The sequence below is a fragment of the Aquarana catesbeiana genome, linkage group LG04 (assembly GCF_042186555.1).
Source record: "Aquarana catesbeiana isolate 2022-GZ linkage group LG04, ASM4218655v1, whole genome shotgun sequence".
NCBI classification, from domain to species: domain Eukaryota; kingdom Metazoa; phylum Chordata; class Amphibia; order Anura; family Ranidae; genus Aquarana; species Aquarana catesbeiana.
In genome coordinates this window covers 677,131,548-677,155,417 of record NC_133327.1, presented here as the reverse complement: position 1 = coordinate 677,155,417, position 23,870 = coordinate 677,131,548, and the positions used below count along the sequence as shown (strand labels likewise).

Genomic DNA, 23,870 nt, shown 5'->3' with positions numbered 1-23,870 from the left:
TTCTCTGTCCTCCCTGCTTCTTCTCTGTCCTCCCTGCTCCTTCTCTGTCCTCCCTTCCCATCTCTATCCTTCCTGCTCCTTCTTTGTCCTCCCTGCTTCTTCTCTGTCCTCACTGCTCCTTCTCTGTCCTCCCTGCTCTTTCTCTGTCCTCCCTTCCCATCTCTATTCTCCCTGCTCCTTCTTCGTCCTCCCTGCTTCTTCTCTGTCCTCCCTGCTTCTTCTCTGTCCTCCCTGCTTCTTCTCTGTCCTCCCTGCTCCTTCTCTGTCCTCCCTGCTCTTTCTCTGTCCTCCCTTCCCTTCTCTATCCTCCTTGCTCCTTCTCTGTCCTCCCTTCCCATCGCTATCCTCCCTGCTACTTATCTGTCCTTCCTGCACCTTCTCTATTCTCCCTTCCCATCTCTATCCTCCCTGCTCCTTCTCTGTCCTACCTTCCCATATCTACCCTCCCTGCTCCTTTTCTGTCCTCCCTGCTCCTTCTCCATCCTCCCTGCTCCTTCTCCATCCTCCCTGCTCCTTCTCTCCGTCCTCCCTGCTTCTTCTCTGTCCTCCCTGCTCCTTCTCTGTCCTCCCTTACCATCCCTATCCTCCCTGCTCCTTCTCTGTCCTCCCTGCTCCTTCTCTGTCCTCCCTTCCCATCGCTATCCTCCCTGCTACTTATCTGTCCTCCCTGCACCTTCTCTGTCATCCCTTCGCATCTCTATCCTCCCTGCTCCTTCTCTGTCCTCCCTACACCTTCTCTGTCCTTCCTGCTCCCTCTCTTTCTTCCCTTCCCTTCTCTGTCCTCCCTTCCCATCTCTAGCATCCCTGCTCCTTCTCTGTCCTCCCTGCTCCTTCTTTATCCTCCCTGCTCCTTCTCTGCCCTCCCTGCTCCTTCTCTGTCCTCCCTTCCCGTCTCTATTCTCCCCGCTCCTTCTCTGTCCTCCCTTCCCATCACTATCCTTCCTGCTCCTTCTCTGTCCTCCCTTCCCATCTCTAACCTCCCTGCTCCTTCTCTGTCCTCCCTTCCCATCTCTGTCCTCCCTGCTCCTTCTCTATCCTCCCTGCTCCTTCTCTGTCCTCCCTTCCCATCTCTATCCTCCCTGCTTCTTCTCTATCCTCCCTGCTCCTTTTCTGTCCTCCCTTCCCGTCTCTGTCCTCCCTGCTCCTTCTTTGTCCTCCCTGCTCCTTCTCTGTCCTCCCTGCTCCTTCTCCGTCCTCCCTGATCCTTCTCTCCCTCCTTCTTCTCTGTCCTCTCTGCTCCTTCTCTGTCCTCCCTTACCATCTCTATCCTCCCCGCTCCTTCTCTGTCCTCCCTTCCCATTGCTATCCTCCCTGCTACTTATCTGTCCTCCCTGCACCTTCCTGTCCTCCCTTCCCATCTCTATCCTCCCTGCTCCTTCTCTATCCTCCCTGCTCCTTCTCTGTCCTCCTTGCACCTTCTCTGTCCTCCCTGCTCCTTCTCTGTCCTCCCTGCATCTTCTCTGTCCTTCCTGCTCCCTCTCTCTCCTCCCTTCCCTTCTCTCTCCTCCCTTCCCTTCTCTGTCCTCCCTTCCCATCTCTAGCATCCCTGCTCCTTCTCTGTCCTCCCTGCTCCTTCTCTGTCCTCCCTTCCCGTCTCTGTCCTCCCTGCTCTTTCTCTGTCCTCCCTTCCCGTCTCTGTCCTCCCTGCTCCTTCTCTGTCCTCCCTTCCCATCTCCCTGCTCCTCTGGTAGGCAGTTAACTGTCTGAACTACTCCTAATGAGCCCCCACGTGGCATTCATTTGTCACCCTTCTGTCACAGGAGAGCAGTTTCCATTCCCAGCATAGTTAGAGACGAGTTAAAGGGAATTCTAGAGCTTGCAGCGGGTGACCCTATAACCTCCTTCTGGTAACACTTTTCCAAACAAGGTGACTCCGGTTGGCACAAAAAAAAAAAAAAAAAAAATGTCTGCCCCATCTCGATATTATACAGTCGCAGTAGACTCAGTATTATGTGGCCTCTCATGTCACCCTTGACCTATCTATTTACTCTTCCCCCTGGGGGATTCCAGAAATCACGAGGATTAGAGCAGCCGCAATGGTGGGGGAACGTTAATTCTGGATCATGCGCTGCATCCCACCATTTTCCTGCAAGCTCTGCGGCCAGTTATTCCTGAGAAATCCTGGGCATGTGGAGAATGAGGCACTAGCCAAACACAGGCGCACGCCACCCTCCTCCCCACACACACACGCACTCTCTGATCTCCTGTCAAATATAGGGAACAATAGATAGATCCTGTTACACTGAGCTGGGGGTGAGGGGGGGGCTCATGTACTTTGAGATGGATATTGTGGGATGAGCATGGGAGAGAGCCTGCTGGGAGGAGGGGGGGGGGGGGAGATGGCTTAAACATTTGTTTCCATATGTTAAGAAGACCACCCTTGGATGACAATGGCCTTCTAGCTGGACGCAGAGCGATTTTTTGGGGGGGTTCTGGCCCCATGTGACGCTGTTCTTATGTAGCGGCCTCTCTTTGCCTTTTTTCGTTCTTTGCTTGGGGGATTAAAGGGAAGGTGTGTGTGTCAGTACAAGTGTACGCCTGCACCGAGATTCCTCTTATCAGGACTGACTGCTCCCTTGCTCACCTTTCCTCCAGGTACCTTCCCCACCAGGGGGCCAAACCTGGCACAGGGACACCGCTCCTGCTACCAGATCCCACCGACTACTGGGTCACACTGGATTAAAATAAACCAAGTGGATTACAAGTTGTTTGGGAAGGCTGGATGGAAAACACAGGGATTTCTTTTCTGGGATAATATACTGATGTACGCCAGAATCTAAGGTTAGTATTCCCCCCTGTATTATAATAGTCTGGGATGAAATCTCCCTGTATTATAATAGTATGGGGTGAGATCTCCCTGTATTATAATAGTATGGGGTCAGATCTCTCTGTATTATAATTGTATGGGGTGAGATCTCTCTGTATTATAATAGTCTGGGATCAGATCTCTCTGTATTATAATAGTATGGAGTCAGATCTCTCTGTATTATAATAGTCTGGGATCAGATCTCTCTGTATTATAATTGTCTGGGGTCAGATCTCTCTGTATTATAATAGTATGGAGTCAGATCTCTCTGTATTATAATAGTATGGAGTCAGATCTCTCTGTATTATAATAGTCTGGGATCAGATCTCTCTGTAATATAATTGTCTGGGGTCAGATCTCTCTGTATTATAATAGTATGGAGTCAGATCTCTCTGTATTATAATAGTCTGGGATCAGATCTCTCTGTAATATAATTGTCTGGGGTCAGATCTCTCTGTAATATAATAGTCTGGGGTCAGATCTCCCTTAATTATAATAGTCTGGGGTCAGATCTCCCTTAATTATAATAGTCTGGGGTCAGATCTCCCTGTATTATAATAGTATGAGGTCAAATCTCTTTTTGTTTTAATAGTATGGGGTCAGATCTCTATTTATTATAATAGTATGATGTCTGGTCTCTCTGTATTATTATAGTCTAGGGTTAGATCTCTCTTTATTATAATAGTATGGGGTCAGATCTCTCTGTATTATAATGGTATGAGGTCTGATCTCTCTGTGTTATAAAAGTCTGGGGTCAGATCTCTATTTATTATAATAGTATGATGTCTGGTCTCTCTGTATTATAATAGTATGATGTCTGGTCTCTCTGTATTATAATAGTATGATGTCTGGTCTCTCTGTATTATAATAGTATGATGTCTGGTCTCTCTGTATTATAATAGTATGGGGTCAGATCTCTCTGTATTATAATAGTCTGGGTTCAGATCTCTCTGTATTATAATAGTATGAGGTCAAATCTCTTTGTGTCCTAATAGTATGGGGTCAGATCTCTATTTATTATAATAGTATGATGTCTGGTCTCTCTGTATTATAATAGTTTGGTGTCAGATCTCTCTGTATTATAATAGTATGGGGTCAGATCTCTCTGTATTATAATAGTCTGGGTTCAGATCTCTCTGTATTATAATAGTATGAGGTCAAATCTCTTTGTGTCCTAATAGTATGGGGTCAGATCTCTATTTATTATAATAGTATGAAGTCTGGTCTCTCTGTATTATAATAGTCTGGTGTCAGATATCTCTGTATTATAATAGTCTGGGGTCAGATCTCTATTTATTATAATAGTCTGGGGTCAGATCTCTATTTATTATAATAGTCTGGGGTCAGATCTCTATTTATTAAAATAGTATGAGGTCAGATCTCTCAGTATTATAATAGTCTGGGGTCAGGTCTCTATGTATTACAATAGTCTGGGGTCAGGTCTCTCTGTAATATTATTGTCTGGAGTCAGATCTCTCCATGTTGCAATAGCATGGTCTGATCTCTCTGCGTTATCATAGCCTGCGGTCACATATTTTTTATTTTAATACTCTGGCGTCAGATTTCTCTGTTTTAAAAAAGTCTGGGTTCACATCTCTGTATATTATAATATTCGGGGGTCAAATCTCCCTGTATTATAATAGTCTGGGGTCAGATCTCTCTGTATTACAATATTCTGGGGTCAGATCTTTCTCTATTATAATAGTCTCTGGTTAGATTCCTCTGTATTGTAATAGTCTGGAGTCAGATCTCTCTTTATTATAATAGTCTGGAGTCAGATCTCTCCTTATTATAATATTCTGGGGTCAAATCTCTCTGAATTATAACAGTCTGAAGTCAGATCCCTCTGGATTATAATAGTCTGGGGTCAGATCCATGTATATTACATTAGACTGGGGTCAGATCCCTCTGTATTATAATCCCCTCTAGGGAACCCTGTATATTACACAGTGGATAATCTACTATGGTAAATTCTCTGCTCATACAGGTTTGGGATCTTGTGGATCCCCTGACTGTGGCGAGTTCTCTGGATTTTGGGAAACGGGAATGATGGCAGACAGAAATTTCAGAGATTTTGTTCCAGATTCAGAATTCTGGAGGTGAAGAGTGATCTTTGTTCTATAAATCGGGATCCAGGAGATTTCTGGTGCCAGGCCCCTCCACTTTGCTGGGGCCACATGTGACTGTCACTGGATTCCTAATACTCAGGACACAGAGGAATTTGGCCAGCTGCCGGATAGAGAAGCCCCTGCTTGTCTGGATTAGACTAGAGACGAAATCATAAAGAGGAAGTAAAGGTAATTTCCTGCCTAAGCATTCAGAAAGCCCCCCCACCTGTCTTTGTATATACTGTATACCATCATCTATATACAGGCACCTGTATGCCAGGAGAGCCCCCCAACCCACCTGTGTGTACTGTATGTATACCATTATCTTATATACAGGCACCTCTATGCCAGAATGCCCCTCCCTACCTGTAAATGTACAAATGCCTTTATCCAATATACAGGGCATCCAACCTCCTTCTAATATACAGGCACCCTTCTCCACATCTTTCTGTCTCTCTTTCTCCCCTCTGTCACCCCTATTTCTATTGCCCCTCTGTCTATCTCTATCTCCCCTCTGTCTCTCTCCCCTGTCTGTCTCTCTCCCTATCTCTCCTCTGTCTCTCTCCCCCCGTCTGTCTCTCGCCCTCTCTCCCCTCTGTCTCTCGCCCTATCTCCCCTCTGTCTCTCTCCCCCGTCTGTCTCTCTCCCTATCTCCCCTCTGTCTCTCGCCCTATCTACCCTCTGTCTCTCGCCCTATCTCCCCTCTGTCTCTCGCCCTATCTCCCCTCTGTCTCTCGCCCTATCTCCCCTCTGTCTCTCGCCCTATCTCCCCTCTGTCTTTCGCCCTATCTCCCCTCTGTCTTTCTCCCTATCTCCCCTCTGTCTCTCTCCCTATTGCCCCTCTGTTTCTCTTCCCCGTCTGTTTCTCTCCCTATCTCCCCTCTGTCTCTCTCCCTATCTCCCCTCTGTTTCTCTCCCCCGTCTGTCTCTCTCCCTATCTCCCCTCTGTCTCTCTCCCTATCTCCCCTGTGTCTCTCTCCCTATCTCCCCTCTGTCTCTCTCCCCCGTCTGTCTCTCTCCCTATCTCCCCTCCGTCTCTCTCCCTATCTCCCCTCTGTCTCTCTCCCCGTCTGTCTCTCTCCCCTCTGTCTGTCTCCCTCTCACCCCTCTGTCTCTCTCCCTATCTCCCCTCTGTCTCTCTCCCTATCTCCCCTCTGTCTCTCTCCCTATCTCCCCTCTGTCTGTCTCCCTCTCACCCCTCTGTCTCACTCCCCCCTCTGTCTCTCTCCCCGTCTGTCTCTCTCCCTATCTCCCCTCTCTCTCTCTCCCTATCTCCCCGCTGTCTCTCCCCCCCATCTGTCTCTCTCCCTATCTCCCCTCTGTCTCTCTCCCTATCTCCCCTCTGTCTCCCCCCCCCATCTGTCTCTCTCCCTATCTCCCCTCTGTCTCTCTCCCTATCTCCCTTCTGTCTCTCTCCCTATCTCCCCTCCATCTCTCTCCCCCGTCTGCCTCTCTCCCTATCTCCCCTCTGTCTCTCTCCTTATCTCCCCTCTGTCTCTCTCCCCCATCTGTCTCTCTCCCTATCTCCCCTCTGTCTCTCTACCCCGTCTGCCTCTCTCCCTATATCCCCTCTGTCTCTCTCCCTATCTCCCCTCTGTCTCTCCCCCCCGTCTGTCTCTCTCCCTATCTCCCCTCTGTCTCTCTCCCCCATCTGTCTCTCTCCCTATCTCCCCTCTGTCTCTCTCCCTATATCCCCTCTGTCTCTCTCCCTATCTCCCCTCTGTCTCTCCCCCCCGTCTGTCTCTCTCCCTATCTCCCCTCTGTCTCTCTCCCTATCTCCCCTCTGTCTCTCTCCCTATCTCCCTTCTGTCTCTCTCCCCCATCTGTCTCTCTCCCTATCTCCCCTCTGTCTCTCTCCCCCGTCTGCCTCTCTCCCTATCTCCCCTCTGTCTCTCTCCCCCATCTGTCTCTCTCCCTATCTCCCCTCTGTCTCTCTCCCCCGTCTGCCTCTCTCCCTATCTCCCCTCTGTCTCTCTCCCTATCTCCCCTCTGTCTCTCTCCCCTGTCTGTCTCTCTCCCTAACTCCCCTCTGTCTCTCTCCCTATCTCCCCTCTGTCTGTCTCCCTCTCACCCCTCTGTCTCTCTCCCTATCTCCCCTCTGTCTCTCTCCCTATCTCCTCTCTGTCTGTCTCCCTCTCACCCCTCTGTCTCACTCCCCCCTCTGTCTCTCTCCCCCGTCTGTCTCTCTCCCTATCTCCCCTGTGTCTCTCTCCCTATCTCCCCTGTGTCTCTCTCCCTGACTCCCCTCTGTCTCTCCCCCCCGTCTGTCTCTCTCCCTATCTCCCGTCTGTCTCTCTCCCTATCTCCCCTCTGTCTCTCTCCCTATCTCCCCTCTGTCTCTCTCCCTATCTCCCCTCTGTCTCTCTCCCTATCTCCCTTCTGTCTCTCTCCCCCTCTGTCTCTCTCCCTATCTCCCCTCCATCTCTCTCCCCCGTCTGCCTCTCTCCCTATCTCCCCTCTGTCTCTCTCCCTATCTCCCCTCTGTCTCTCTCCCCCATCTGTCTCTCTCCCTATCTCCCCTCTGTCTCTCTCCCCCGTCTGCCTCTCTCCCTATCTCCCCTCTGTCTCTCTCCTTATCTCCCCTCTGTCTCTCTCCCCCATCTGTCTCTCTCCCTATCTCCCCTCCGTCTCTCTCCCCCATCTGTTTCTCTCCCTATCTCCCCTCCGTCTCTCTCCCCCTTCTGCCTCTCTCCCTATCTCCCCTCTGTCTCTCTCCCTCTCACCCCTCTGTCTCTCTCCCTCTCACCCCTCTGTCTCTCTCCCTATCTCCCCTCTGTCTCTCTCCCTAACTCCCCTCTGTCTGTCTCCCTCTCACCCCTCTGTCTCACTCCCCCCTCTGTCTCTCTCCCCCGTCTGTCTCTCTCCCTATCTCCCCTGTGTCTCTCTCCCTATCTCCCCTGTGTCTCTCTCCCTATCTCCCCTCTGTCTCTCCCCCCGTCTGTCTCTCTCCCTATCTCCCCTCTGTCTCTCTCCCTATCTCCCCTCTGTCTCTCTCCCTATCTCCCCTCTGTCTCTCTCCCTATCTCCCCTCTGTCTCTCTCCCTATCTCCCTTCTGTCTCTCTCCCCCTCTGTCTCTCTCCCTATCTCCCCTCCATCTCTCTCCCCCGTCTGCCTCTCTCCCTATCTCCCCTCTGTCTCTCTCCTTATCTCCCCTCTGTCTCTCTCCCCCATCTGTCTCTCTCCCTATCTCCCCTCCGTCTCTCTCCCCCCGTCTGCCTCTCTCCCTATCTCCCCTCTGTCTCTCTCCTTATCTCCCCTCTGTCTCTCTCCCCCATCTGTCTCTCTCCCTATCTCCCCTCCGTCTCTCTCCCCCATCTGCCTCTCTCCCTATCTCCCCTCTGTCTCTCTCCCTATCTCCCCTCTGTCTCTCTCCCCTGTCTGTCTCTCTCCCTAACTCCCCTCTGTCTCTCTCCCTATCTCCCCTTTGTCTGTCTCCCTCTCACCCCTCTGTCTCTCTCCCTATCTCCCCTCTGTCTCTCTCCCTATCTCCCCTCTGTCTGTCTCCCTCTCACCCCTCTGTCTCTCTCCCCCCGTCTGTTTCTCTCCCTATCTCCCCTCTGTCTCTCTCCCTATCTCCCCTGTGTCTCTCTCCCTATCTCCCCTCTGTCTCTCCCCCCGTCTGTCTCTCTCCCTATCTCCCCTCTGTCTCTCTCCCTATCTCCCCTCTGTCTCTCTCCCCTGTCTGTCGCTCTCCCTAACTCCCCTCTGTCTCTCTCCCTATCTCCCCTCTGTCTCTCTCCCCGTCTGTCTCTCTCCCTATCTCCTCTCTGTCTCTCTCCCCCGTCTGTCTCTCTCCCTATCTCCCCTCTGTCTCTCTCCCCGTCTGTCTCTCTCCCTATCTCCTCTCTGTCTCTCTCCCCTGTCTGTCTCTCTCCCCGTCTGTCTCTCTCCCTATCTCCTCTCTGTCTCTCTCCCCTGTCTGTCTCTCTCCCTAACTCCCCTCTTTCTCTCTCCCTATCTCCCCTCTGTCTGTCTTCCTCTCAACCCTCTGTCTCTCTCCCCTGTCTGTCTCTCTCCCTATCTCCCCTCTGTCTCTCTCCCTATCTCCCCTCTTTCTCTCTCCCCTGCCTGTCTCTCTCCCTAACTCCCCTCTGTCTCTCTCCCCCATCTGTCTCTCTCCCTATCTCCCCTCTGTCTCTCTCCCTATCTCCCCTCTGTCTCTCTCCCTATCTCCCCTCTGTCTCTCTCCCCTGTCTGTCTCTCTCCCTAACTCCCCTCTGTCTCTCCCCCTATCTCCCCTCTGTCTCTCTCCCCCCGTCTGTCTCTCTCCCTATCTCCCCTCTGTCTCTCTCCCCCGTCTGTCTCTCTCCCTATCTCCCCTCTGTCTCTCTCCCTATCTCCCCTCTGTCTCTCTCCCCCATCTGTCTCTCTCCCTATCTCCCCTGTGTCTCTCACCCTATCTCCCCTCTTTCTCTCTCCCCTGTCTGTCTCTCTCCCTAACTCCCCTCTGTCTCTCGCCCTATCTCCCCTCTGTCTCTCTCCCCTATCTGTCTCTCTCCCTAACTCCCCTCTGTCTCTCTCCCTATCTCTCCTCTGTCTCTCTCCCCCCGTCTGTCTCTCTCCCTATCTCCCCTCTGTCTCTCTCCCCGTCTGTTTCTCTCCCTATCTCCTCTCTGTCTCTCTCCCCTGTCTGTCTCTCTCCCTAACTCCCCTCTTTCTCTCTCCCTATCTCCCCTCTGTCTGTCTCCCTCTCAACCCCCTGTCTCTCTCCCCCGTCTGTCTTTCTCCCTATATCCCCTCTGTCTCTCTCCCTATCTCCCCTGTGTCTCTCTCCCTATCTCCCCTCTGTCTCTCCCCCCCGTCTGTCTCTCTCCCTATCTCCCCTCTGTCTCTCTCCCTATCTCCCCTCTGTCTCTCTCCCTTGTCTATCTCTCTCCCTATCTCCCCTCTGTCTCTCTCCCTATCTCCCCTCTGTCTCTCTCCCTATCTCCCCTCTGTCTCTCTCCCTATCTCCCCTCTGTCTCTCTCCCCTGTCTGTCTCTCTCCCTATCTCCCCTCTGTCTCTCTCCCTATCTCCCCTCTGTCTCTCTCCCTATCTCCCCTCTGTCTCTCTCCCTATCTCCCCTCTTTCTCTCTCCTCTGTCTGTCTCTCTCCCTAACTCCCCTCTGTCTCTCTCCCTATCTCCCCTCTGTCTCTCTCCCCTGTCTGTCTCTCTCCCTATCTCCCCTCTGTCTCTCTCCCTATCTCCCCTCTGTCTCTCTCCCCTGTCTGTCTCTCTCCCTAACTCCCCTCTGTCTCTCTCCCTATCTCCCCTCTGTCTCTCTCCCCCCGTCTGTCTCTCTCCCCCCGTCTGTCTCTCTCCCTATCTCCCCTTCTGTCTCTCTCCCCTGTCTCTCTCCCTATCTCCCCTCTGTCTCTCTCCCCCTCTGTCTCTCTCCCTATCTCCCCTCTTTCTCTCTCCTCTGTCTGTCTCTCTCCCTAACTCCCCTCTGTCTCTCTCCCTATCTCCCCTCTGTCTCTCTCCCCTGTCTGTCTCTCTCCCTATCTCCCCTCTGTCTCTCTCCCTATCTCCCCTCTGTCTCTCTCCCCCATCTGTCTCTCTCCCTATCTCCCCTCTGTCTCTCTCTCTATCTCCCCTCTGTCTCTTTCTTTTTATATTTCCCCTCTGTCTCTCTACCTCTGTTTCCCTATTCCACCTTCTATTTCCTCCCTGTCCCTGTGTCTCTCTTTCCCTCAATCTATCTCCCCTTTGTCTGCTTCTGAATACCCCCCCCCACCTCTCTGCCTCTCTCCCCAGTGTCCGCCTTTTTTCTCCCTCTTTCTCTGTTTATGTCCCCTACTTCTTCTTCTTTATCTTGCCTGTCTCCCCTTATTACCCTCTCTACCCCCCTCTATCTTCATCTCTCTATCTTCTCTCTCTCTCTCTCTCTCTCTCTCTCTCTCTTTTTCTCAATCTATTTCCCTTCTGTCGTTCCTGTCCTAGCTCCAATCTGTCTCCCTTCCTTTATCTCCTCCCTCTTCCCCCTTGTCTCTTTATTTATCTCCTCCGTTTCTCCTTCTCTATCTCCCTTCTTTCTCTCTCTCTATCTTCCCTCTGTCTTTCTGCTCTCTGTCTCCTTTTAACTCCCCTCTGACTCCTTCTCTATCTCCCCTCTGTCTACCTCCCTATTTCCCCTGTCTGCCTCTTTCTCCCCTGTGCCTCTCTTTCTATCTCTCCTCTGCTTATCTTACTCTCTATGTCCCCCTCCCTTGTCTTCCTCTCTATCTCTCTCTCAATTTCTTCACTGTCTCTCTTTGTCTCCCCTTCTCTCCTTTTATACCTTCTACCTTTAATACTCTACTGTATCCTCTTATCTCCCCTCTGTCTCTCTGTACCACTCCTTTGAATTCTTCTCTATCTTCCCCCTGTCTCCCTTTACCTTTCTTCTGTCTCCCCTTATCTCCCTACTGTCTCTATATCTCTCCTTCCTCTTCTTCTCTATCTCACTTTATCTCCCCCTCCTTCTTCTTCTCTACCCCCTCCTTATCTCTTGTTTTTTATCTCCCATCTCTCTCACCTCACTCTATCCCTTCTGTCTGTCCCACTCTTCCTCTTGTCTTTTTTTCTGTAGCTCTTATCTGTACCTTCTCTCTCTCTATCTCCTCTCTATCTCTCTCTCCCTTTGTCTTTCCTTTGTCTCCTACTGTTTCTCTCCCTCTATCTCCCATCTGTTTGTATATCCTCTCCGTTTTTTCTCTATTTCTCTTTTCTATTATCTCTCTTTCTTTCTTTCTATTTCTCTCTGCCCCACTCTCTGTCTACCCTCTGTCTCTTTATTGGTCTTCTGTCTCTCTCCTTTTGTCTCTCTCCTTCCCTATCTCCCCTCTGTCTCTCCTCTGTTTCTCCCCTTTTGCCTCTCTCCTTCTTTATCTCCCCTCTGTCTATCCCCTCTGTCTCTCTCCCCGTCTCTCCTCTGTTTTTCCCTTTTTGTCTGTCTGCTTCTCTATGCCCCCTCTGTCTCTCTCCTTTTGCATCTCTCCTTCTTTATCTCCCCTCTGTCTCTCTCCTCTATCTCTCTCCCTGTCTCTCCTCTGTCTCTCCCCTTTTGTCTATCTCCTTTTCTATCTCCCCTCTGTTTCTCTCCCTGTCTCTCCTCTGTTTTTCCCTTTTTTGTCTGTCTCCTTCTCTGTGTCCCCCCCTGTCTCTCCCCTTCTGTCTCTCTCCTTCTTTATCTCCCCTCTGTTTCTCCCATCTCTCCCCTTTTGTCTCTTTCTTTCTTTATATCCCCTCTGTCTCTCTCCCTGTCTCTCCTCTGTTTTTCCCTTTTTTGTCTGTCTCCTTCTCTGTGTCCCCCCATCTCTCCCCTTTTGCCTCTCCCCTTCTTTATCTCCCCTCTGTTTCTCCTCTGTCTCTCTCTCTGTCTCCTCTGCCTCTCCCTTTTTTGTCTCTCTCCTTCTCTATGTCCCCTCTATCTCTCTCCCCTGTCTCTCATTTGTCTCTCTCCTTCTTTATCTCCCCTCTGTCTCTCTCCTCTGTCTCTCCCCCCTTTTTCCTCTCTCCTTTTTTTATCTCTCCTCTGTTTCTCCCATCTCTCCCCTTTTGTCTCTTTCCTTCTTTATCTCCCCTCTGTCTCTCCCCTCTGTCTCTCTCCCTGTCTCTCCTTTGTTTTTCCCTTTTTGCCTCTCTCCTTCTTTATCTCCCCTCTGTTTCTCCTCTGTCTCTCTCCATCTCTCCTTTGTCTCTCTCCCTTTGTCTCTTTCTTTATCTCACCTCTGTCTCTCTCCCTGTCTCCTCTGCCTCTCCCTTTTTTGTCTCTCTTCTTCTCTATGTCCCCTCTTTCTCTCTCCCCTGTCTCTCATTTGTCTCTCTCCTTCTTTATCTCCCCTCTGTCTCTCTCACTGTCTCTCCTCTATCTCTCCACTTCTCTCTCTCTTTCTCTATCTCCCCTCTGTCCCTCCTCTGTCTCTCTCACTGACTCTCCTCTGTCTCTCTTTATGTACCCCCCCCCAGGGCAGGGCCCATATTATTGTATATGATAAATCAGAATTTATGAGAAGGTGGGAACAGGTACCCCAACTGAATACCACAGAAGATATTTATAGGCCCAATGTGTATATTAATAGGTAGTAATCCAGTTTCAGAAAGGACAGCCATCCAGCCCCCCTAAGGACAGCATCCTTTGTGACTGCACGTCTCATGCACAGTGAGCCCCGGCCATGCTTCCCTCCATTCATGGCTCTTCCCCATTTATGAGGCTGTCAGTGAGTCTCCTTCCTCCCCACTTTGGCTTGGCGTCTGTGTGCTGTGTCCCCAGATAATGGGCCTCCTCTTCTGTCATCACATAATGGTCAGTTAGCATCTGCTGTCAGCAGTCACAGACAGATGTCAGCTTCTGTCCTCCCCGGGGAACTGACCTGAGCTCAGATAATGTGTCATTACAATGTCCAGGTATGTGTGTGAGGGAATCCCACCGCGAGCCGGATGGGAATCCCAAACAACGTTCTCACAGTGCCTGCTGACAGACAAGATGAAGAGAACACATTCATATTTGTCCTCCCACAATCTGCCAAACTACAAGCCAAAATCTGTCCTCACCTCTGTGCAACAATGTCAGCTGAGAAGACGATTATAATGGTCCTTTTCCTCCGATATCCCAGAAACTGCACATTTACCTGTATGTACACCTGACCTGCCCTCTTCATACTACACACCTATAGATGTATTAATATATACACCTGACCTGCCCCATTCATATAGTACACCTGTATATTTACCTATATATACACCTGACCTCCCCCATTCATACAGTACACATGTATATTTACCTATATATACACCTGACCTGCCCCATTCATACAGTACACCTGTATATTTACCTATATATACACCTGACCTGCCCCATTCATACAGTACACCTGTATATTTACCTATATATACACCTGACCTGCCCCATTCATACAGTACACCTGTATATTTACCTATATATACACCTGACCTGCCCCATTCATACAGTACACCTGTATCTTTACCTATACAGTGCCTTGAAATTTACCACATTTTGTCATTTTACAACCAAAAAAACGTAAATGTATTTTATTGGGATTTCATGTGATAGACCAACACAAAGTGGCACATAATTGTGAAGTGGAAGGAAAATGATACATTTTTTAAAAATGTTTTACAAATAAATATGTGAAAAGTGTGGGAGTAACACATAATAACACATGAATATGCTTTGATCTTCACCATTCCGTTGTAGCTCTGGCTGTATGTTTAGGGTCGTTGTCCTGCTGGAAGGTGAACCTCCCCCCTGTCTCAAGTCTTTTGCAGACTCTAACAGGTTTTCTTCTAAGATTGCCCTGTATTTGTCTCCATCCATCTTCCCATCAACTCTGACCAGCTTCCCTGTCCCTGCTGAAGAAAAGCATCCCCACCACATGATGCTGCCACCACCATGTTTCACAGTGGGGATGGTGTGTTCAGGGTGTTGTGCAGTGTTAGTTTTCCGCCACACATAGTGTTTTGCTTTTAGGCCAAAAAGTTCACTTTTGGTCTCATCTGACCAGAGCACCTTCTTCCACATGTTTGCTGTGTCCTCCACATGGCTTCTCGCAAACTGCAAACCGGACTTCTTATGACTTTCTTCTTGTCACTCTTCCATAAAGGCCAGATTTGTGGAGTGCACGACTAATAGTTGTCCTGTGGACAGATTCTCCCACCTGAGCTGTGGATCTCTGCAGCTCCTCCAGAGTTATCATGGGCCTCTTGGCTCTTCTCTGATGAATGTTCTCATTGCCCGGCCGGTCAGTTTAGGTGGACGGCCATGTCCTGGCAGGTTTGCAGTTGTGCCATACTCTTTACATTTTCGGATGATGGATTGAACAGAGCTCAGTGAGATGTTCAAAGCTTGGGATATTTTTTTTATAACCTGATCCTGCTTTAAATGTCTCCACAACTTTATCCCTGACCTGTCTGGTGTGTTCCTTGGCCTTTATGATACTGTTTGTTCATTAGGGTTCTCTAATAAACCTCTGAGGGCTTCACGGAACAGCTGTATTCATACCAAGATTAAATTACATACAGTTGGAGTCTAGTTACTAATTAGGGGACTTCTTAAGGCAATTGGTTCCACTAGATTTTAGTTAGGGGTATCAGAGTAAAGGGGGCTGAATACAAATGTACACCACACTTTTCAGATATTTATTTGTAAAAAAATTTGAAAAGCATTTATCATTTTCCTTCCGCTTCACAATTATGAGCCACTTTGTGTTGGTCTATCACATAAAATCCAAATAAAATACATTTACATTTTTGGTTGTAACATGACAAAATGTGGAAAATTTCAAGGGGTGTGAATACTTTTTCAAGGCACTGTATGAACAGCTGACCTGCCCTCTTCATACTGTACACCTGTATATTTACCTATATATACATCTGACCTGCCCTTTCAGTGCTACATACCTATATACTTAATAATATATCCACCTAATTTACCCCCTCCAAACTGTACATCTGTATTATTACCTATATATACACCTGACCCGCCCCTATATACTGTGCACCTGTATATATATATATATATATATATATATATATATATACACCTGACCTGCCCTCTTCATACTCTACACCTGAATATTTACATGAACACCCCCTCCATACTGCCCCCTTCATATTGAGCTTTATACTGTACCTGTATATCTATATTTACTAAATATACACCATCCATATTGCACACCTGTATTTACTTTGTATACACCCTAACTTTCCCTCTATACTACACCTTTCTGTATCTATATTTATTATGTATACAGTACATTAGGGGTCGACCGATTAGCGGAGCGGCTGATTATTAGAGCCGATATTTGCAAATTTTCAAACAATCAGTATCAGAAACTTACCGATATTGATCAGTGTGCAGTTTATAGGCATTTATGCCATTTTAAATTTTTTGGAAAGCCATTTAATAAACCATTATTTTTCAAGCAGTTTATTTTTCCCAGTTGTTTACTTTTAATGTTTAAAATCTTAATAAACATGTTCAGTTTATACCAAAGTTTTGTAGAAATTGTATTGATTTTTCAAAACTTTAAATGTCTAGAGTATCGGCGGCACCTGTTATCGGCTAAGGGCCTGAAAGGCGGCCGAAAATCGGTATCGGCCCTGAAAAAACGATATCGGTCGACCCCTAGTATACATCTGCACTAAGCTCTCCATATCACACGCCTGTATATCTATATTTACTTTGTATACACCTTAACTACCTCCTTTGTACTGCACACCTGTGTGTTTAGCTATTTATACACCCTCTTCATATTACACACTTGTATATCTATATATCTATATCTATATATCTAGATATAGATATATATCTATATCTATATAGATATAGATATATATCTATATCTAGATATATAGATATATACAGTATCTCACAAAAGTGAGTACACTCCTCACATTTTTGTAAATATTTTATTATATCTTTTCATGTGACAACACTGAAGAAATGACACTTTGCTACAATGTAAAGTAGTGAGTGTACAGCTTGTATAACAGTGTAAATTTGCTGTCCCCTCAAAATAACTCAACACACAGCCATTAATGTCTAAACCGCCGGCAACAAAAGTTAGTACACCCCTAAGTGAATCTGTCCAAATTGGGCCCAAAGTGTCAATATTTTGTGTGGCCACCATTATTTTCCAGCACTGCCTTAACCCTCTTGGGCATGGAGGTCACCAGAGCTTCACAGGTTGTCACCGGAGTCCTCTTCCCCTCCTCCATGATGACATCACGGAGCTGGTGGATGTTAGAGACCTTGCGCTCCTCCACCTTCCGTTTGAGGATGCCCCACAGATGATCAATAGGGTTTAGGTCTGGAGACATGCTTGGCCAGTCCATCACCTTTACCCTCAGCTTCTTTAGCAAGGCAGTGGTCGATTACTGGTTCCAGTAATCCATGTCCTTAGTCTGCTTGTCTTCAGTAAACTGTTTGCGGGCTTTCTTGTGCATCATCTTTAGAAGAGGCTTCCTTCTGGGACGACAGCCATGCAGACCAATTTGATGCAGTGTGCGGTGTATGGTCTGAGCACTGACAGGCTGACCCCCCCACCCCTACAACCTCTGCAGCAATACTGGCAGCACTCATACGTCTATTTCCCAAAGACAACCTCTGGATATGACGCTGAGCACGTGACCTCAACTTCTTTGGTCGACCATGGTGAGGCCTGTTCTGAGTGGAACCTGTCCTGTTAAACCGCTGTATGGTCTTGGCCACCGTGCTGCAGCTCAGTTTCAGGGTCTTGGCAATCTTCTTATAGCCTAGGACATCTTTATGTAGAGCAACAATTATTTTTTTTTGTTTTGTTTAGATACTCAAGAGTTCTTTGCCATGAGGTGCCATGTTGAACTTCCAGTGACCAGTATGAGAGAGTGAGAGCGATAACACCAAATTTAACACACCTGCTCCCCATTCATACCTGAGACCTTGTAACACTAACGAGTCACATGGCACCAGGCATATAATAAAAATAACCAATTGGGCCCAATTTGGACATTTTCACTTAGGGGTGTACTCACTTTTGTTGCCAGCGGTTTAGACATTAATGGCTGTGTTGAGTTATTTTGAGGGGACAGCAAATTTACACTGTTATACAAGCTGTACACTCACTACTTTACATTGTAGCAAAGTGTCATTTCTTCAGTGTTGTCACATGAAAAGAGAGAAGAAAATATTTACAGAAATGTGAGGGGTGTACTTACTTTTGTGAGATACTGTATCTGAACTTCTTCCTTTGTACCGCACACCTGACCTGTATATACATTTTACCATCTATGCACCTGAACTGCCCCCATACTTGAATTAAAATTTTGCATTTGTGTCCACTCTTGGTGTCACTTGATGGGTGGAAGCCTGCAGTATAAAGTAGATTAGTGTGCTATAAAAAAAAAAAGATGGATCCATGAACAGGTGAGAAAACTCAGTCCTGAGGACAAGGGAGGAAAGGCCCGGTCTATTGATGGGGTACGAAAGGTGCGCCCTAGGCCGCTGCCTAGTTTGCCTAGTGGTTGCACTGGTCCTGGGTGTACAGACGGTGGAGAAAAGGTGGGTGTGTGGATGGGAGAGGAAAAGTGAGTCTGTAGATACATAGCTCCCAACTGTCCCTGATTTGGAGGGATTGTCCCTAATTTGGAGCGATGTCCCTCTGTCCCTCATTCCCCCTCATACAATCCATATAGTCAATCCCCCTCATTTGTCCCTCTGTCCCTCATTCCTCCTCATTTGTCCCTCATTTTGGTCTGATCTATATAGTTGTATATAAAATGCACTTTTTATCTTTCAAAAAGTGTTTCCCAGCGCTAAACCTTTCATCCGATTTCTAAATTGCTGCATTTGTACATTTTTAAAGCAATATAAAGGAATAGTAGAGGTAAAAAAAAAGTCCTTGTGGATTTAAATAACCTTTCTTTTTTTGGTTAATTCTCCATTAAGGGGGTGTGGCAGGGGGCGTGTCCTATGCCTACATACATTTGTTAGTAGGTGTCCCTCATTCCCATCTCAAAATGTTTGGAGGTATGTAGATAGGAGAGGAAGGGCTTTATAAATGGTAGGTACTTAGGTAAGGCTAGGCTTCTGCCTCCCCTAGGAGCTTCACAAGTGAAGCACCAGAAAAAAAATGTGTATATATGTGCAGGGGTGGCGCTGCCTATCACCTGGACCTCCAGTGATGACTAATGCCGCGTACACACGATCGGAATTTCGGCCCCGAGAGTTTTTCGTCGGAAAATGCGACCGTGTGTTATGCTCCATCGGACTTTTGCTGGCCGAATTCCAGCCAGCAAAAGACTGAGAGCATGTTCTTAATTTTTCAGGTCAGGAAAAGTTCCTATCCGAAAATGCGATCGTCTGTGGCAATGCCGACGCGCAAAATCCCTACGCATGCTCGGAAACAATTTGACGCATTGGACTTAATTTTCTCGGCTCCTCGTAGTGTTGTACGTCACCGCGTTCTTGATGGTCTCAAGTTCAGCAAACTTTTGCGTGACTGTTGTGTATGCAAGGCAAACTTGAGCGGAATCCTGTCGGAAAAGCCGTCCTATCTTTTTCCGGCGAGAAGTGCGATCGTGTGTACGCGGCATTACAGTTAAAAGTGCAAGTCCTAGTTGGACCACTTTGTGGTGTAAGCTAGGACTAAATTATATGTGATATTACGTGACACTACCTATCCCCTTTGGTTAACAAGGGAGAGAAAAGGGGAATCGTTTGTGCAGATTGATCTCAAAAGCCCGTGTTAAGGTAACTTGAACCTCCACACTTATATACAAAAGTGCATATTACATTCAAAAATTCATACAAAGTTATTACGGTAAGTAAACTGAAAATAAATGTAAATGTCTGGTGAGTTCATCAATGAAATAGTTCAATAAAGTCTTTTGGGCAGAGGTGTAGATGCTAGGATTATTGACTAAATGGCAAGAGATTGAAAGGACATGTCGGGTAAAAATGATTTAACCACTTGCCGACCACCGCACGCCGATGTACGTCGAAAGTTTGGCGGCGGATATTGTTGTTATGGCAGCAGCTAGCTGCCATAACCCCGGTATCACCGTTTTCGTGCGGCGTGCGGCTTTGAGATAAAAGTGGTCTCTGCGGCGGATTCGCCGCGAGATCACTTTTATCGGTGGCGGGAGAAGGCCCCCCCTCCCGCTGCGATCCGGTGCCTTCCGCCGCTTACCGGAGCCATCGGTAGCGGCGGAGGCGATCGCGTCTGTGTCCCTGCTGTGCCTGGAGACAAGTGAGGCTAAGATGGCGCCCACTCGTCTCCATGACACTGTAGGGCGGAAGCGACGTCAAAACGTCACTTCCGCCCATACGTCTTAAAGGCACATTTTTTTCAATGTCATTTTTTTAAATTACTTTTTTTTTTATTGCATTTTAGTGTCTTTTTGACCCCCAGATCTCATATTTAAGAGGCCCTGTCATGCTTTTTTCTATTACAAGGGATGTTTACATTCCTTGTAATAGGAATAAAAGTGAAACAATTTAAAAAAAAAACAAAAAAAAAAAACAGTGTAAAAATAAATAAAATCATGTAAAATAAATAATAAAAATATATATATATATATATATATATATATATATATATATATATATATATATATATATTTTTTTTTTTAAAAAACCCCCATCCCGATGAGCTTGCGCGCAGAAGCGAACGCATACGTGAGTAGCGTCCGCATATGAAAACGGTGGTCAAACCACACATGTGAGGTATCGCCGCGATCGTTAGAGCGAGAGCAATAATTCTAGCCCTAGACTTCCTCTGTAACGCAAAACATGCAACCTGTAAAATTTTTTAAACGTCGCCTATGGAGCTTTTTGAGGGTAAAAGTTTGACGCCATTCCACGAGCGGGCGCAATTTTGAAGCGTGACATGTTGGGTATCAATTTACTCGGCGTAACATTATCTTTCACAATTAATAAAAAAAATTGGGCTAACTTTACTGTTGTCTTATTTTTTTATTCAAAAAAGTGAATTTTTTCCCAAAAAAAGCACGCTTGTAAGACCGCTGTGCAAATACGGTGTGAAAAAAAGTATTGCAATGACCGCCATTTTATTCTCTAGGGTGTTAGAAAAAAACAATATATAATGTTTGGGGGTTCTAAGTAATTTTCTAGCAAAAAAAAACCTGTTTTAAACATGTAAACACCTAAAATCCAAAACGAGGCTGGTCCTTAAGTCGTTAATAACCTCTTTACTACGAACTGTGTATCTTCATTTGTATACAGTAAGTTGTGACTAATGGTTGTGTAACTGATTTCTAATTGACGTTACAAAATGCAATGTCTTACATGTATGATGATGTTTTGTGTTTCTTGAGCAATAAAAACCTTTTGATTTAAAAAATAAAATAAAAATAAAGTCTTTTGTGCAAAACAATCGTAAATTAAAAGTATATAAATTCAGTCTGTTGTGCTAATTGCAGGTGAGGCAATCCAAAGTGACTTGTGCAAATTCCTGTGTAAACAGCACGAGGTGACGTTCGCGCTCCCCTTCATATATTATAATTGCAGACCCTCCCATTCAGGGATCAGTCTGGAAACATTGAAACAAACAGCTACTTCAAAAGGATACCACAGGTGGGCCTGAAGTGCCACGGAGAAGGCGACCATCCAGGATCTGTCAGCCACATTCATCATCGCTCATCCCCAGCAGGAACATACTTTTAGGACACCCTATGGTCGGATTCAGTAAGGGGGAAGACAGCTCCAGCAAAACCTCCCCCCCCACCTTATGCGGTTCACCCCCTGCAGGGGTATGGGAATCTGGTGAGTGGGGAACTGGAGGGGAGTACGAAACGTCACCACGTGCTGTTTACACAGGAATTTGCACAAGTCAATATGGATTGTCTCACGTGCAATTAGCACAACAGACTGAATTTATATACTTTTAATTTAGGATTGTTTTGCACAAAAGACTTTATTTAGCTATTTCATTGATGAACTCACGAGACATTTAAATTTATTTTCGGTTTACTTTTCACTACTTTAATATACTCTGTATGAATTTTTGAATGTAATATGCACTTTTGTATATAAATGTGGAGGTTCAAGTTACCTTTATATATGAGCACCTTAACACGGGCTTTTGAGATCAATCTGCACAAACGATTCCCCTTTTCTCTCCCTCGTTAACCAAAGGGGATAGGTAGTGTCAAGTAATATCACATATAATTTAGTTCTAGCTTACACCAAAAAGTGGTCCAACTAGGACTTGCACTTTTAACTGTACTTCATCACTGGAGGTCACTCTCCAGGTGATAGGCGGCGTCACCCACCCCTGCACATATATACACAGGAGAGGAAGGGCGACTGCGGATAGCAGAGGAAAGGTGGGCCTGTGGATGAGGGAGGAAAGGTGGGTCTGTGGATGAGGGAGGAAAGGTGGGTCTGTGGATGAGGGAGAGATGGTGGGTCTGTGGATAGAAGGAAGGTGGGCCCATAGGGGGAAGAGGAAAGGTGAGTCTGTGGATGAGGGAGGGATGGTGGGTCTGTGGATAGAAGGAAGGTGGGCCCATAGGGGGAAGAGGAAAGGTGAGTCTGTGGATAGAAGGAAGGTGGGCCCATAGGGGGAAGAGGAAAGGTGAGTCTGTGGATAGGGAGGAAAGTTGGGTCTGTGGAGAGGGGGGAAAGGTGGGTCTGTAGATAGAAGGAAGGTGAGCCCATAGGAGGAAGACGAAAGGTGGTTCTGTGAATAGGAGAGGGAAGATGGGTCTGTGGGTGGGAGAGGAAAGGTGAGTATATAGATGGAGGGAGAGGTTAGTTTATGTATGGAGGGAAAGGTGGGTTTGTGGATAGGAGGAGGAGAAGGTGGGTGGGGGAGGAAAGAAGGGTCCATAGGGGGGAGAGGAAAGGTGAGTCTGTAGTTAGAGATGAAAGGTGGCTCTGTGGATGGGAAGGAAAGGCCATTTTGTGAATAGGAGAGGAAAGGTGGGTCTGAGGATGGAGAGGAAAGGTGGGTCTGTGGATAGGAGAAGGAAGGTTGATCTGTGGGTGGAAGAGGAAAGGCGGGTCTATGGATAGAGAGGAAAGGTGGGTGTGTGGATAGGGGAGGAAAGGTATGCCTGTGAATAGAAGAGGAATAGTAGGCCTGTAGATGGTGGTGGTGGTGGTGGTGGGGGGGGGGGGAGATGCAGTTCTGTGAAAGAGGGGGGAAAGGTGGTTATAAGGATGGAAAAGGAAAGACGGGTCTGTGGATAGGACAGGTTGGTCTGTGAATGGGGAAGGAAATGTTGGCTTGGTAAACTACTACTATTTATCTGCCACCTGCAATGCAATGGCTCTGCCTGAGCACTTCTTGCCCTGTCTATAGTCTCTTTTTGGGCCACACTTTGCCGGTCAGTTCAGTACTTTAGTTTAAATATCTACAGTATTTGCATATCAGCAGTCAGTAATGGGACAAACCTGAGGGAGAATCTCCAAGCAAAACTCAATCCTCCTTGTAGGAACACTGGTGAGGATTGTAGTTCCAAAGACTGGGCACAGAGACCCATGCTGCTGGCTGGTGGGGCAGAGGATGTACACAGGATACATTGTTATCAAGGATAAAACCATTTTGAGGAAAATGTGGTCAATTTTGCCTCAAAAAGCAAAAAGATCCTTTCCCCACCCCAAAGGATATTTGGATTAATTTCAAAGACTTAAATATAAGGATGGTGTTTAGTTGCTAGGAATATCATCCAGTTATTTTCTTGCAGTTTCTGTGTTGAGTTTGCTATTATAGGGCAACTGATCTTATTCCATCATTCAGCTTAGCAGCACCGGTCCTGGTATCTCTCCAGGATTGTCACATCCAATGGTGTCACCTCTACAACTGATGTCTCCACAGGTGAAGATCGCACTCTTCTGCTCTGATGGACTCTCCTCTCTTCAGGATGAAGCCAACTTTTCTCCTCTACCCATAGACAGCTGTACAGCTAGCCGGCCCTTCCACTGTAGGCAGGTATGGGAATACATATTGAAGTGTGTGGATATAGTGACTGCAGTGTTGTGTATGTACAGTGTGGCACAGTCTTTTGTGCAGTTTGTTTTGCAGTGTTGGGTAAAGTACTGATAGGTGTGTATTGCAGTGTGGTGCAGTATACTATGTGGCGTGGCACAGTGTACCCTGCAGTGTGTGTTAAAGTGTGGCACAGTGTGCCATGCGGTGTGTTGCACTGTACCATGCAGTGTGTTGCAGAGTTGCACAGTGTACCATGCAGTGTGTGTTCCAGTGTGGCATAGTGTACCATACAGTGTATGTTCCAATGTACAATGCAGTGTGTATTGCGGAGTGGCACAGTGTACCATGCCGTGTGTTTTTTAGTGTGGCATAGTGTACCATACAGTGTATGTTCCAATGTACCATGTGGTGCATGTTGCAGTGTACCATACAGCGTGTGTTTCAGTCTTGCGCACTTTACCATGTGATGCATGTTGCAGTGTACCATGCAGTGTGTGTTTTAGTGTTGCGCAGTTTACTATGTAGTGCTTGTTG

General features: G+C 47.2%; 1 protein-coding gene across 5 annotated transcripts in view; it reads left to right on the top strand.

Annotated features, from left to right (window-relative positions):
• The window catches only part of DLK2 (delta like non-canonical Notch ligand 2), a 57,594-nt gene that overhangs the window by 23,460 nt on the left and 10,264 nt on the right, over positions 1-23,870 (top strand). For 2 of the 5 annotated variants that reach the window (XM_073628671.1, XM_073628670.1), the window contains 2 exons: positions 2,596-2,781; positions 23,223-23,336. The gene's annotated coding sequence lies outside the window, so the exon portion shown is untranslated. Of the gene's footprint in view, positions 1-2,061; positions 2,254-2,309; positions 2,782-4,793; positions 5,104-23,222; positions 23,337-23,870 lie in introns of those variants that run through there. The other 3 variants (XM_073628672.1, XM_073628673.1, XM_073628674.1) reach the window with 3 other exon arrangements.